General features: G+C 44.8%; 1 protein-coding gene across 4 annotated transcripts in view; it reads right to left on the bottom strand.

Annotated features, from left to right (window-relative positions):
- The window catches only part of agpat3 (1-acylglycerol-3-phosphate O-acyltransferase 3), a 73,762-nt gene that overhangs the window by 35,577 nt on the left and 23,827 nt on the right, over positions 1 to 14,358 (bottom strand). Inside the window, exon 1 of one of the 4 annotated variants that reach the window (XM_043701435.1) lies at positions 9,580 to 9,722. The exons of the other annotated variants lie outside the window; for them this stretch is intronic. The gene's annotated coding sequence lies outside the window, so the exon portion shown is untranslated. Of the gene's footprint in view, positions 1 to 9,579; positions 9,723 to 14,358 lie in introns of those variants that run through there. 4 annotated transcript variants of the gene reach the window in all.

Here is a 14,358-nt window from a genome sequence, read left to right as displayed (position 1 = left end):
CATATGTTAGACCTGTCATTTCAGGGATCATCCGTGTGAATCTCCGCTGGACACTTTCCAGTGCCAGTATGTCCTTCCTGAGGTGTGGGGACCAAAACTGGACACAGTACTCCAAATGGGGCCTAACCAGAGTTTTATAAAGTCTTAGTAGTACATCTCTGCTTTTGTATTCCAACCCTCTTGAGATAAGAGACAACATTGCATTCGCTTTCTTAATCACGGACTCAACCTGCATGTTTACCTTTAGAGAATCCTCGACTAGCACTCCCAGATCCCTTTGTGCTTTGGCTTTATTAATTTTCTCACCATTTAGAAAGTAGTCTATGCTTTTATTCTTTTTGCCAAAGTGCAAGACCTCGCACTTGCTCACGTTAAATTCCATCAGCCATTTCCTGGACCACTCTCCCAACCTGTCGAGATCCTTCTGTAGCCTCCCCACTTCCTCAGTACTACCTGCCTGTCCACCTAACTTCGTATCATCGGCAAACTTCGCTAGAATGCCCCCGGTTCCCTCATCCAAATCATTAATATATAATGCATTTTGGAAGATGTATTCAAGAGCAAACTATTCCGTAAATGGAAAAGCCTTGGGGAAAGTTAATGTACAGAGGGATCTGGATGTTCAGGTCCATTGTTCCCTGAAGGTGGCAATGCAGGTCATTAGGGTGGTCAAGGAGGCATATGGCATGCTTTCCTTCATCGGATGGGGTACTGAGTACAAGAGTTGGCAGGTCATGTTACAGTTGTATAAGACTTTGGTTCGGCCTCATTTGTAATACTGCGTACAGTTCTAGTTGCCACATTACCAGAAGGATGTGAATGCTTTGGAGAGGGTGCAGAGGAAGTTCACCAGGATGTTTCCTGGTAAGGACGATGCTAGTTATGAGGAGAGGTTCAGTAGATTAGGATTATTTTCATTAGAAAGGAGGAGGTTGAGGGCCTACAAAATCACAAGAGGTGTAGATAGGGTGAATAGCAAGAAACATTTTCACAGAGCAGAGGAATTACTAAGGGTCAGGAGTTCAAAGTCAGAGGGAAAAGGTTTAGGGGAGATATATGTGGAAAGCTCTTCACGCAGAGGGTGGCGGGTGCCAGGAACGCATTGCCAGCGGAGGTGATAGGCGCGGGCACGGTAACATCATTTAAGGTGTATCTAGACAGATACATAAAAGGGCACGGAGCAGAGGGACACAGATCCTGAGAAAATAGGCGGCAGGTTTAGACAGAGGATCTGGATCGGCGCAGACTTAGTGGGCCGAAGATCCTGTTTCTGCACTGTAATGTTCTTTGTTCACCAAAGATCCTCAGACAGCACCTTCCAAACCCATGACCACTTCCATCTATCAGGGCAAGAGCAGTATATTGCTGGGAACACCAAACCCTGCGAGTTTCCCTCCAAGCCACTCACCATCCTGACTTGGAAATATACAGTTGGTTCTACTATAATGTGCGTTTCTTCAACGCAAATTGCCTTAACGCGATTGAAAAACTTAGACTGTTATTTGCAGAATCCGAACTTTCCTCCCTGGATTGATGATAATACTATTCCGGACCCATTCAGTTAAATGGCGCAGTTATTGTGTGACTTTCTTATAACAGGAGACTGCGTGAGAAAGGAACTGTCGTGTTATCTCAGAACCGACTGCATCACCTTTTCTTCTTAAGGAATTCCCTCCTTAAGGGCACCGTAGATCCATCCATATGAGATGGACCGCAGAGGTTCAAGGCAGCAGCTCACCATCACCTTCTCAAGGGGGAAGTTTGGGATGGCTAATAATTGCTGGCCCAGCCAGGAACACACACATTCTGTGAATTAATATTTTTTAAAAATGTAAGGATGTAGATGCAGTGGAAGCAGTCAGGAAAGGGTTGACAAGACCAATGTCTGGACTGAGGGGGTTGCCCTGTGAGGAAAGACTGTACAGGCCTGGCTCATTTCCACTGATGTTTATAAGAGCAGGAGGCAATTTGTTTGAACTGTACAAGATCATGCGGAGTCTCGACAGTGTAGATAGGGGTATTGTTTACAAACTGGGACTGCACACCTGAAACAGAGATTAGGTGATTTCTTTGCTTCCTCTGAGTTGAGTGTCTTTGGAACTCTCTTCCTGAGAAGGTGGTGGAAAGGGAGCCCTGGAATATTTTTGAGTGGTTCTTAATAAGCAAATGGAGTGTAAGGTTAGCTGTGGTAACAGAGCAGCCATGATCTTATTGAATAGCAGAATAGGCTCGAAGGGCTGAATGGCCCACTCCATGTTTGCATGTACGTTCATATACAAGATGAAAATCAATACAGCACGGGAACGAGTGACTGGGAGCAAACAGACAGTGCTAAGATATGAATACCACACTTATCTCTCCCTTTTCCATCCCCCTGACAACTGTCGCTCTCACTTAGCAGAGTCTTGTGTCCAGCACTGGTGTTCTGGAGGAGGTGTTCCAACCTCCTCCTCAGATTTGGAAGGTCAGATTTAAACTGGTGCAGAGTCTTTTCTCTGGTGGTCCTATAATCAAATAGGAACTGGAAGAGTGTAGTATCTAGTGAGCTGTGGGCTGTTTGTTTAAGCCTGTCTTCAAAGTTTGGACTGGATGGTATGGAGATGTCCTTATATGTCCAATACCATTCGACTTTAGGAAATAGTCAACATCCTAGCTTGTAAACATTTCCGGGGGGTTCTTGTGTGATATTAAAGAGTTAACTTGATCTGCTGACCTGTAGGAAATTGGAGGTCCCAAGGCTAGGGTGGATTGCCTCTGACATACAGATAGGTGGTAAGAAATTTACATTATCCTCTCCTATTATTCAGAGCCATTTACAAGACCATCTCTTTGCCATTCAAAAGCCTATTTACATGGTCATTCCCTATTCAGAAATTAATAAGAACATTACAGTTGGAATTTCACTACTCCCTGCAGTTAAAAAAACATACAATGCACACCAGACCTGGCCATTAAAAGAGGATTCGCATTACATTGTTTCTGGAGATGATGTGGTCACTGCATCGTGTCCTGAGTGACATGTGACTGTGAGGGAGTGACTGGGGTTGTCTTGTGAGCATTACGGACTGTGATGTAAAGATTTTGTATTAAGGAAGGATTGTTTTCTTTGTTCAGAGAGCGCTTCCCTGGACACGCCTCACATACATGGTTTCTACAGTGCTTGCATTGTACTGTGCTGAATAAAATGTTGCTTGTTCACAGAAGTTGGTGTGTTGCAGTTGCATCAAGTGCATAAGAACCTCAGGAAAAAAGAATTTAACACTTGCACTGCAAAAGATGCATATATTTTTTTACCATCACTGTCTCCTTGCACCTCCAGCCACTTTGAGTGGGCTTCCACAATGGCTAAGAACATTAAGCCCATGAAAGGACCTACACAGTTGATGTGTAACTGAGTTCAGGGTTTACCCAGCCATTCCCAGAAACGTGGGGAAGTTGCTGGCTGTATTTTTCTACTTTTGGCACTCTGAGCACTCCCTCACCAACTCAGCAATGTCTGCATCCAATCTTGGCCATCAGACATAACTTAGTCATACAGAATGGAAACAGACCCTTCAGACCAATCAGTTTATACCAACCTTGGTCCCCAAACTAAACTATATCCTCCCAACCTTTCCTATTCATGTGCTATTTATTTATGCTCCACTGTTTTGAATGCTCCCATCCTAGGGAAAAGACCTTTGCTATTCACCTTAACTATATCCCTCATAATTTTATAAACCTCTCTAAGGACATCCCTCAACCTCCCATACTCCAGTGAAAAAAAAGTCCGAGATTATCCAACAAATTTTTATGTCTCAAACCCCGTCCATTCTTAGCAATATTTTGGTAAATCTTTCCGAACTTTCTCCAGTTTGACAATATCCTTCCTGTAACAGAATGACCAGAACTGCTCACAGTACTCCAGAAGAGTACTCCTCACCAACATCCTGTAAAACTTCAATATGACATCCCAACTGCTATACTGAAAGTCCTGAGCAATGAAGGCAAATGTGCTGAACACTTTAACATCTTTATTTTGGAAACCCATCGATGACCCTGGTGGATTTCAGCCAGTACCTGGTGACCACTTTTGCTCAAGAAAATCACTCTTGCTCCCCATAATAATATGCCAACCCCAACAGTGATCTGGTCTCTCTGGGTCCAAAAGGTTTTAATTCTATTTGAGACGGTTCTGTGGATCCCCTCCCCATCACCACCAGCTGTTTCAGTTTTGCCAGGACCGGATCTTTCAGCATTCAAAGTCTGATATTATCAGCTGTAACTGAAAGTGTGTCCAAACAATTTAAAACCATTACGGTGCTGGCACTGCCGGTGGTGTATCTGCATGCACAAGGCGGTTCAATACATCCGCATTTGCCATTTGGCCTCCTGGACAGTGCTCCGATTTGTAATCACTCAGCATTAGTTTCAGGCCAAATTCAGCAATGGGCTCTATGGGCAGCACTGTAGACCTAACAAGAGGTTTGTGGTCCATTATTATGATAAGTTTAAGTCTGTAAAGGTATAGGAGGAACAATCTAACTTGAAATCTGACTGTGAAGCCTTCCTTTTCTATCTGGGAGTATTTACGTTCTGTATTAGCCAAAGTCCTGTATACATACGCCATTGGGCATTCCCCTCTACTGGGCTACTTCTGAGATAATACTACCCCGATGCCAAATGGGGAGGCATTGAATGTCATTACCAGATCTGGCCTGGGCGCACAGTGTGCCAACATTGCACAGGATAATAACTGTTTCTTCACTTCCTGAAAGTTGTGGTGCGGCTGTGCAAACATTTCCAAGGCTGACTCTTTCTTAAGGGTTGACGCAAAAGTGCCAGGATGGAGTTAATTATGAACTTTCTGTAATAATTTACCAACCCAAGGAATGGCCTAAACTCCAATACAGAGCTGTGGGCCAGGACAGCTTTGATCGCTCTCACTTTATTTTCCAACAGATGTAACCCAGTCTTGTCCACTCTGTAGCTCAAGGAGATCACTTGGAACACCTGGAACACAAATTTATTTCCTTCCAAGGTGGACACTAACCTGGGAGAAACGTTGAAAGACTATGTCCAAGTGCTCCTTATTGGTCTTCCTTGTTATTAGCAAGCCATCTAGATAAATGGGTACCTGGCATGGACCTTGCAAAATATTCTCCTGAAAAATTGCACAGGCTGACGATACCCCATGTGGCATTAGTGTATTAGTACAAACCCTTATGGGTATTAACTGTAGCATGGCTCATGGCCAGCTTTGTGAAGGACAGCCCCCTTGTCAGCTTTACCTATAAATCCTCAATGAGAAGGATTGGGTATTTATCCAGCGGCAAAAAGTAGTTTATTATTTGTTTAAAATCCCCACAAAGGCTAACCGACCCATCAGGCTTCAAAGTCAGTATGACCAGCGCAGCCCATTCCCTAAACTGGATTGGTTTGATGATTCCATCGCTTTCCAGCTTTCTGATTTCTGTCTCTACTTTTGCCTGTAAGGCAAATGGCACTGGTTGGGCCTTGCAGAATCATGGGATTGCTTCCTGGTCAACATGCAAGATGGTCCTGGCCCCTTTGATAGTCCCTAGACCTTCCTGAAAATCTTCAGGGTATTGGTTAGAACTTCACTCAGGCAGCCATTTTCTAACTAAAAATGTTGAGCCAATCGTGGTGAACCTTTCTGAACCAATTTCACCCCATCAGGCTTGGGCCCAAGCCTTTTACTACAGTCAGTGGGAACTGAACTAGCTGTTTCTCATAAGAGACTGGAACCAAAGTTGTATCCTTAATCTGTAAAGGTTCCCCAGTACAGGTTCTCAGTCTAGACAAGATCTTGCTCAAACTCAAGGGTTGGAGTCCAGAGTGGAACTATTTTGCTGTCTTGTGTCTGCATATGGATAGCAACAATAATGGCTTACAGTCCTGGATCCTGGAGAAAATGTTAACCGTTTGGCTGAGGCTTGGCTTTGTTTTAGGGTTTTGCTGTGGGCTGACCGAGAGTCCCTCTGTTCAGGATATGTCCTGAGTGAGGCTGTGTAATTACCTTCACTCAAGTGGTGTTCCCCAAGCTCAATCAGACTGGTGAGGGGGTCCACTTCCATCAGAACACCCTGTACCTCATCTGCTCCACTTGCCACACTTTCCAGTGATAAAGCCAGTTGTAGTGCCTGTTAAAATCCAGCTGGGCTTCAGCTAGGAGGCACTTTTGCATGGCTACATCATTAACCCCACTCTTGTCACAGAGGCCAGTAACCCCTCAACAAAACATCCTCAATTTACACCTGGAGAGCCCTTGACACTGATCCAGCTCCCTCACAGCCTGTTCTTAGACTGAACAAGATGTCTGACATGTCTGTTTATATCTGTCAGCCAGGGCTCCCTGATTGGGGCTGTTAGTCTGACCCAATCAGGGAACTCATACATTATGAAATCCACCTGGCTGATCTCATTACATTCACTATACGTACTTTCTGGATGATATGAAGTTAAATATAGTGGCTGCCCAAAGAGACCTGGGGGCTCAGGAGCATAGATCTTTGAAATGTCACAAACAGGTACAGATAATAATCGATGAAGCTAATGGAATGCTGCCCTTTATATCCAGAAGACTGGAGTACAAGGATGCGGAAGTTATGCTGCAGCTATACAAAACCCAGGTTAGACCCCACTGGGAACAGAGGGTAGATCTGGGCACCACACTTTAGGAAGGATAGACTGGCCTTGAAGGTAGGTTTACCAGAATAATAACTGGACTTCAGGGGTTAGGTTATGAGGAGAGATTATATAAATTAGGTCTGTTTTCTCTCAAACTTAGAAGGTACAGGAGTGATCTGATCAAAGTCTTCAAGATATTAACAGGAATAAAACAGGGTAGAGAAAGATAAAGTATTTCCTCTGGTTGGGGATTCTAGAACTAGGGGCATAGCTGCAGTAGTCAGGCCAGACCATTCAGGAGGGATGTTAGGAATTACTTCCACACACAAAGGGTTAGAGGGGTTTGGAGCTCTCTTCCACAACGTATTCTTTTTTCCAAAGTGCAAGACTTTGCATTTGCTCACATTGAGTTTCGTCAGCCATTTCCTGGACCACTCTCCTAAACTGTCTAAATCTTACTGCAGCCTCCCCACCCCCTCAGTACTACCTGTCTGTCGGTCTAACTTCGTATCATCGGTGAATTTCGCCAGAATGCCCCCAGTCCCTTCATCGACAGATCACTGAAGTTGGCAGCACAGGTAGGTAAGATCGTAAAAAAAGGCGGGCATTCTTGCCTTTGTTAGAAGGGGCACCAAGTGTAAGGATTGACAAGTTTGTTGTAGCTTTACAGAACTTTAGCTCGGCCACACTTGGAATATTGCTCTGGACACCACACTGGCAGAAGAATGTGGATGTCTTGGACAGGGTACAGAAAAGGTTCACCAGGATGTTGCCTGGCATGGAGGATTTTAGTTATGAAGTAAAGTTGGATAAATTGGGTTTGTTTTCACTGGAAGACAGGAGGTTGAAGGGCAATCTAATAGCAGTTTATAAGATTGTGAATGACCATGAATAGAGATCTCTTCCCAAAGCGCAGGGATCAATTACAAGGAGACATGGATTCAATGTTCAGGAAGAAAGTTTAAAAGAAATGTATGAGGTGCGTTTTTCACACAAAGGGTGATGAGTGCCTGGAATGCGTTCCAGAGGTGGTGGTGGTGGAAGCAGACACAATAGCAGCATTCATGAAGCACCTGGATGGATACATGAATAGGAAGGGAATAGAGGGATACGGATCCTGTAAGGGAAGGCAGTTTTAGTATGGAAGAGGAAAATGTGTCAGTGCAGGCTTGGAGGGCCGAAGGGCCTGTTCCTCTGCTGTACTGTTCTTTGTTCTTTAAACACCTCAAGATCCCACTGTTCCTCTGAGCTTCCTTGTGTCCTGCCATTCACAGTATTCCACTGTTTCTATATTACTTCTTTATCTACACTAAACTTCATTTGCTACTGAATCACCCAGTCTCCAAGTTTTCTCTTTGTATTTTGTGTTCTTCTATGTTAGCTATGCTCCCCAAATTGGTATCAATTGCTCAACTTTATACTTAGTTAGATTTATAAAACAGATTTTGTTAATTTAAATGATGTAAACCAGTTGGTTCAACACAGATCCTTATGGAAGAGTTTATTTTGCATTCTCTCTAGGACGTCAATGTCACTGACTGGGCCAGCATTTATTACCAATCTCGAACTGCCCTTGGACAGAGTACCTTGGTTGACCATTTCAGTTAAGTTTCCTGAAGCACATTTGTGAACCCCATGGATTTTTACAACAGTCAATGATAGTTTAGTCATTGCCCACCACTACAAAGACTAGCTTTGAATTCCAGATTTGTTAAATGAATTTAAATTGACCCATGTGCCCACAGCATTATCTTGCATCTCTGGATGACGAGTCCAGTGGCAATGCCACTTTGCTACTGCCCTGTTTTCTTCAATCACTGCTCTTTTTGGAGTTTAGCCAATTTGCTATCAATTCAGTACCTCTCCTAACAACTTTGTGTGCTACATTATTGAGGACTTAATGACATCCACTTTTGTTCATTTTGTGAACATTTCTATAAGATTATTAAGCAGAACCGAGCTTTTGAGAATCCTGATATTTTAAATGATATTATGTGTCTTTCTCCCCTCTCAGTACAGGTTACAGAATTGTTCCTATCACTGACATTAAGCTGACTGGTCTACATTTCCTAAGTCTTACCCAAACCCCTCTTATCCTTTTCGTGCTATAGTGAAAACAATCCCAGCTTCTCCAGTCTCCCTATTATTTTGTAGTATTTACCACAACAACATTGCATTTGCAGCAATTCATCTTTTGAATAAGTTAACAATCCTGTACATTTTTCTTTAAGTACTTTCTCAACTTGTCCTGACACACTCTGGGCCCTCTTTCAAATTGTACCTTTCGTTTTGCCTCTCCTTCAGTTGTTCAGCTTTCAGCACAGTCTATGCTGCTGCTAATGCTCCACACTGCTCTGAGGGAAAGGAATCTGTTACATCTCTGCCCATTTCACCAGCGTAGCTACGCCTTCTGAAACACTTTCATTATTTACTGCATTTCTGAGTTTTCTATCATTTGCAGATTTTGAACGTTTTACCCTACATTATCAATCTGAAGTTGACAATGCAAGTCAAAAGGAGAAACATTCCAGAAATCAGAGCCAGGACTACTTCCAAAGACAACTGCTTACCACCAACCACTCTACAGAGTTAACATTTCAGGCTGAAGACGATATATTACAAGTCATCGAGTCTGTCTGTTACATTAAGAATTCGGAAAAGTTATTCAAATAACTTTTGCCTTTAACAAAATCAGTGCTGATTTTCATTTGCCAACTCATTTCATTCCAAACACCAATCAACTGGGAGCCAGACTGGGCACATCAGCTGTAAAACATGCAAACACACACACAATCAGCTCAAGAAACCAGCAATGCTGATGGTGAGCTGGTTACCAAGCAACATTGCACTCCAGAGTGACAGGACTGTGGAAGGATGCAATCAAACAAAACATGACTGCACCTCAGGGAGACACAAGATGAACATTACACCCTCAGAGGTCATACTTACAGAAAGCTCTGTGAATGTTTGCAATTGCTGATCCACACTGATCTCAAAGAACAGCACAGCAGCTTAGAGAGGCTAAACTGCCTCCTCTTGTATCAGGAACAGTGCATTAGGCTAGTTAAACAACCAGAGGAAAATCACACAAGCCACTGAACTCAGACCAGGAAAGGCAGTACACCCACTCCCACAGAGACTTCTGAACAAACACTAACGTACTGTGTGATAACCGAAAGTTTACACCGAGAGCACAATAAAACCCACAACTGCAGGAAATAAAGTGAGAGCTGCCTGAGAATGACAGTGCTGATATAGCTGACCTCTAGCATCAATGTACACTTACACATATTTGAAAAGCACGTGTTCTCTTGTGGCAAGTGGGCAATCTAATTTTAATATATGCACTGAGTCCAAAGTCCCACTTGCAAGTGAGTGCATAACCCCTACACAAACACGGTGGCTCAGTGGTTAGCACTGCTGCTTCACAGCACCAGGAGCCAAGATTCAATTCCAGCCTTGGGTGTCTGTGTGGAGTTTGCACATTCTCCCCAAGTCTGAGTTTCCTCTGGTGCTCTGGTTTGCTCCCACAGTCCAGAGATGGCTAATCCACGTAACTTGTACATGTTAAACTTCCCAGTGTCCAGGGATGTGTAGGTTAGGTGGGTTAGCCATGGGAAATGTGGGGTTACAGATATAACATAGGGGATAGGTCTGGGTGGGATACTCTCAGGGTCAGTAAGGACTCAATGGGCCAAATGGTCTGCTTCCACACTGTAGGGATTCTATGATTCTGACTGAGTGCACCCAGTCAGTTGTCCTGTCCCACTACAGTATGTATGTGCTCACGGTACAAGGACTAGATAAAGGCCAATGCATGAACAGAACTCTGAGGGAGGGGGAGCTTACCTAAACAGCTCAAGGTATCTGTAAAAATAATATCCCCGTTGTCACTCACATCACCAAGCAACAAGGATACCAAATAGTGAGGCTGTTCAGACAGCCTGCACACCCTCCTATACAGAGACAGGAGGTATTAGCTGCACTGGGTATAAACAGGTGTGTGCGCACACACGGCTTTTTGATCTTTAAAAAGACCTTTGATCTGAAATGATGATAGATCGGCAAAGGCTGATGCATAAAGGGACCTGGGTCTCCTTGTAAACTGGTCACTGAAAGCAAATAGGCAGGTGCAGCAAACTGTCAGGAAGGCAAATAATATGGTGGACTTCATTGCAAGAGGACTTGAGTTCAGCAGTAATGATGCCTTACAACATCCAGGCAGGGCTTTGGTGAGGTCACCTTGAATACTATGCAGTTTGGGTCACCTTACCCAAGAGAAGAATAATTTACCATTAAGGGAGCGCAGAAAAAGTTCATCAGACTGATTTCAGGGATGGCAGCTGTATCATGTGGGGACAGATTGGGTCAACTGAGCACTTATTGAAAAAAATGAGAGGGGATCTCACTGAAACATAACATTCTGAGACTGGTGGACAGACGGGGATAATGTTTCCCTGGCAAGGCGCTCTCACTCTCAAGATATGCATTTGACCACAGAAGGTGGTGAACCTGTGGAATTCTCAACTGAGGAGGGAAGCCACTGAATAAGGTACAAATAGAATTCTAGAGACTTAAAGGGGTATGTGAGTGAGGGGGTGAAGAGGAGGGTATTGAGACAGAGGTTCAGCCATGATCATTTGAGTGTACAGCAGGCTCAATGGATTGGAACTATCTGCTCCTGTTCTTCTTTTTGCCACTGCTGCGGTTCCAGCTGTTCCCCTCAACTGATTGAGCCAAGTCCAGCAGAGGTAGACAGCAATAAAGGCAGAGAATGCTGAAGAAACTCAGTGGGTCTGGCAGCATCTGTGGGAAGAGAAACTGAGGTCACATTCTGAATCCAGTATGATTCTTCTTCAGAACTGACGGGAACCGGAAACTGACCAAAAGGCAAAGGAAGTGTTCTTGGTAACAGTGGAAAATAAAGATCTAAAACAAGTGTTAATGCTAAGTGTTAACAGCAGAAAAGAGATCAGCTCTCCTGATAGCAAATACACGCAAACGAGATACTGAGCGGTGGAGCTGTGAGGAGATTTAATCAAAACATTGGGACTTGGCTGGGATTCTGCAGCAGACTGAGGACAGAAATCGGAGCACAACAGAAAGGTGGTGTGTGGAAATGGCAGGGTAGGTAGAAGGTCATTCCAGACTCAAAATGTTAATTGTCACTCTCTCCACTGCCATAGCCAGACCTGCTGAGTTTCTCCAGGACTTTGTTTTTATTTTAAGACTTCCAGTATCCACAATATTTTGGTTTTATTAGACAGGGACTGCAGTTGACCAGATGACGATGAACCATGCTATGCCCTTGTTCAGCATTGTGCCAATTTTTAGCCTTGCCAGATTATCGTGTGGCCACAATGGAGAGAGAGAGAGAGACATTAGCCAAGGACAAATATTGACGTGTGAATCAGGAGGCATGAAGTCATTCTGATGTCAGGACAAGGTAAGATGAGGGATATGAGCAACAGCAATCTTCATTAACTAAAGGACATTTGAGCAGACACTGAACATATCACACGAGAAGCTGTGCATTCACACAGTGACAGTATCGATTATATAACAGTTTTCTTTTCTCCAAAGTAATTTGAAAAGGCCATCTGACAACATCAGTCACCGAGCTCACTCACAGAGCGCCACGTTAACACTGGCCTTTGGACAAAGCATAGACGCGTTGGTATCATTCGACAGTCAACCTCTGGACTTTCATCCATCAGCTGATCAGTTGATGAGGATGAAGGGCACAGGGAGAGTACATGAGTCATGGTAAAACTGACACACCACCGCATATGTACACCACTTCAAATAAATCCCAAACTAAAGCTCAGCAGTTGCTGCTGCTCTCAGTCCCATGAGCAACCAACAGAACTGTTTCTTTGAAAAAAAGGTAAGCATTTTTCAGAGACCACAGCTTGCAGAATTTTATCGACAGTAGCTCCTGGATCCACGAGCATCCGATGAAAGTGTGATACCTTGGCTAAGGATACTACCAGTGTGAGACTTGTTCACAACCAGTACTGTCCCCAGGTGCCGCTACAAAATGACAGACATGTTTCTCAGTACCGTACTCCAGTGTTATACAGCGACAGAATTGTCCTCACCAGTACCGTACCCCAGTGTTATACAGTGACAGAATTGTCCCCACCAGTACTGTACCCCAGTGTTATACAGAGACAGATCTGCCCCCCACCAGTACTGTACACCAGTGTTATACAGAGACAGACCTGTCCCCACCAGTACTGTACACCAGTGTTATACAGCGACAGAATTGTCCCCACCAGTACTGTACCCCAGTGTTATACAGTGACAGAATTGTCCCCACCAGTACTGTACCCCAGTGTTATACAGAGACAGACCTGTCCCCACCAGTACTGTACCCATGTTATACAGTGACAGATCTGCCTCCCACCAGTACTATACCCCAGTGTTATAGTGACAGATCTGCCCCCCACCAGTACTGTACCCCAGTGTTATAGTGACAGATCTGCCCCCCGTACTGTACCCCAGTGTTACACAGTGACAGACCTGACCCCACCAGTACTGTACCCCAGTGTTATTCAGCGACAGACATGTCCCCACCAGTACTGTACCTCAGTGTTGTACAGAGACAGACCCGTCCCCACCAGTACTGTACCCCAGCGTTATACAGAGACAGACCCGTCCACACCAGTACTGTGCCCAGTGTTATTCAGCGACATACATGTCCCCACCAGCACTGTACCCCAGTGTTATACAGAGACAGACGCGTCCCCACCAGTACTGTACCCCAGTGTTATAGTGACAGACATCGCCCCACCAGTACTGTACCCCAGTGTAATACAGTGACAGATCTCCCCCCACCAGTACTGTACACCAGTGTTATACAGTGACAGACCTGTCCCCATCAGAACTGTACCCCAGCGTAATACAGTGACAGACCTGTCCCCACCAGTACTGTACACCAGTGTTATACAGTGACAGAACTGTCCTCGCCGATACTGTACCCCAGTGTTATACAGTGACAGACCTGTCCCCACCTGTACTGTACCCCAGTGTAATAGAGACAGACCTGTCCCCACCAATACTGTATCGCAGTATTACACAGTGACAGAACTGTCCCCACCAGTACTGTATCGCAGTATTACACAGTGACAGATCTGCCCCCCACCAGTACTGTACCCCAGTGTTACACAGTGACAGACCTGACCCCACCAGTACTGTACCCCAGTGTTATTCAGCGACAGACATGTCCCCACCAGTACTGTACCTCAGTGTTGTACAGAGACAGACCCGTCCCCACCAGTACTGTACCCCAGCGTTATACAGAGACAGACCCGTCCACACCAGTACTGTGCCCAGTGTTATTCAGCGACATACATGTCCCCACCAGTACTGTACCCCAGTGTTATACAGAGACAGACCTGTCCCCACCAGTACTGTACCCCAGTGTTTTACAGAGACAGACCTTTCCCCACCAGTACTGTACACCAGTGTTATACAGAGACAGACCCGTCCCAATCAGAACTGTACCCCAGTGTAATACAGTGACAGACCTGTCCCCACCAGTACTGTACACCAGTGTTATACAGTGACAGATCTGCCCCCCACCAGTACTGTAACCCAGTGTTATAGTGACAGATCTGCCCCCACCAGCACTGTACCCCAGTGTTATACAGTGACAGATCTGCCCCCAACAGCACTGTACCCCAGTGTTATACAGTGACAGATCTGCCCCCCACCAGTACTTAC

The sequence above is a fragment of the Chiloscyllium plagiosum genome, chromosome 12 (genome assembly GCF_004010195.1).
Source record: "Chiloscyllium plagiosum isolate BGI_BamShark_2017 chromosome 12, ASM401019v2, whole genome shotgun sequence".
Taxonomy (NCBI): Eukaryota; Metazoa; Chordata; class Chondrichthyes; order Orectolobiformes; family Hemiscylliidae; genus Chiloscyllium; species Chiloscyllium plagiosum.
This window is presented reverse-complemented; position numbering and strand designations above follow the sequence as displayed.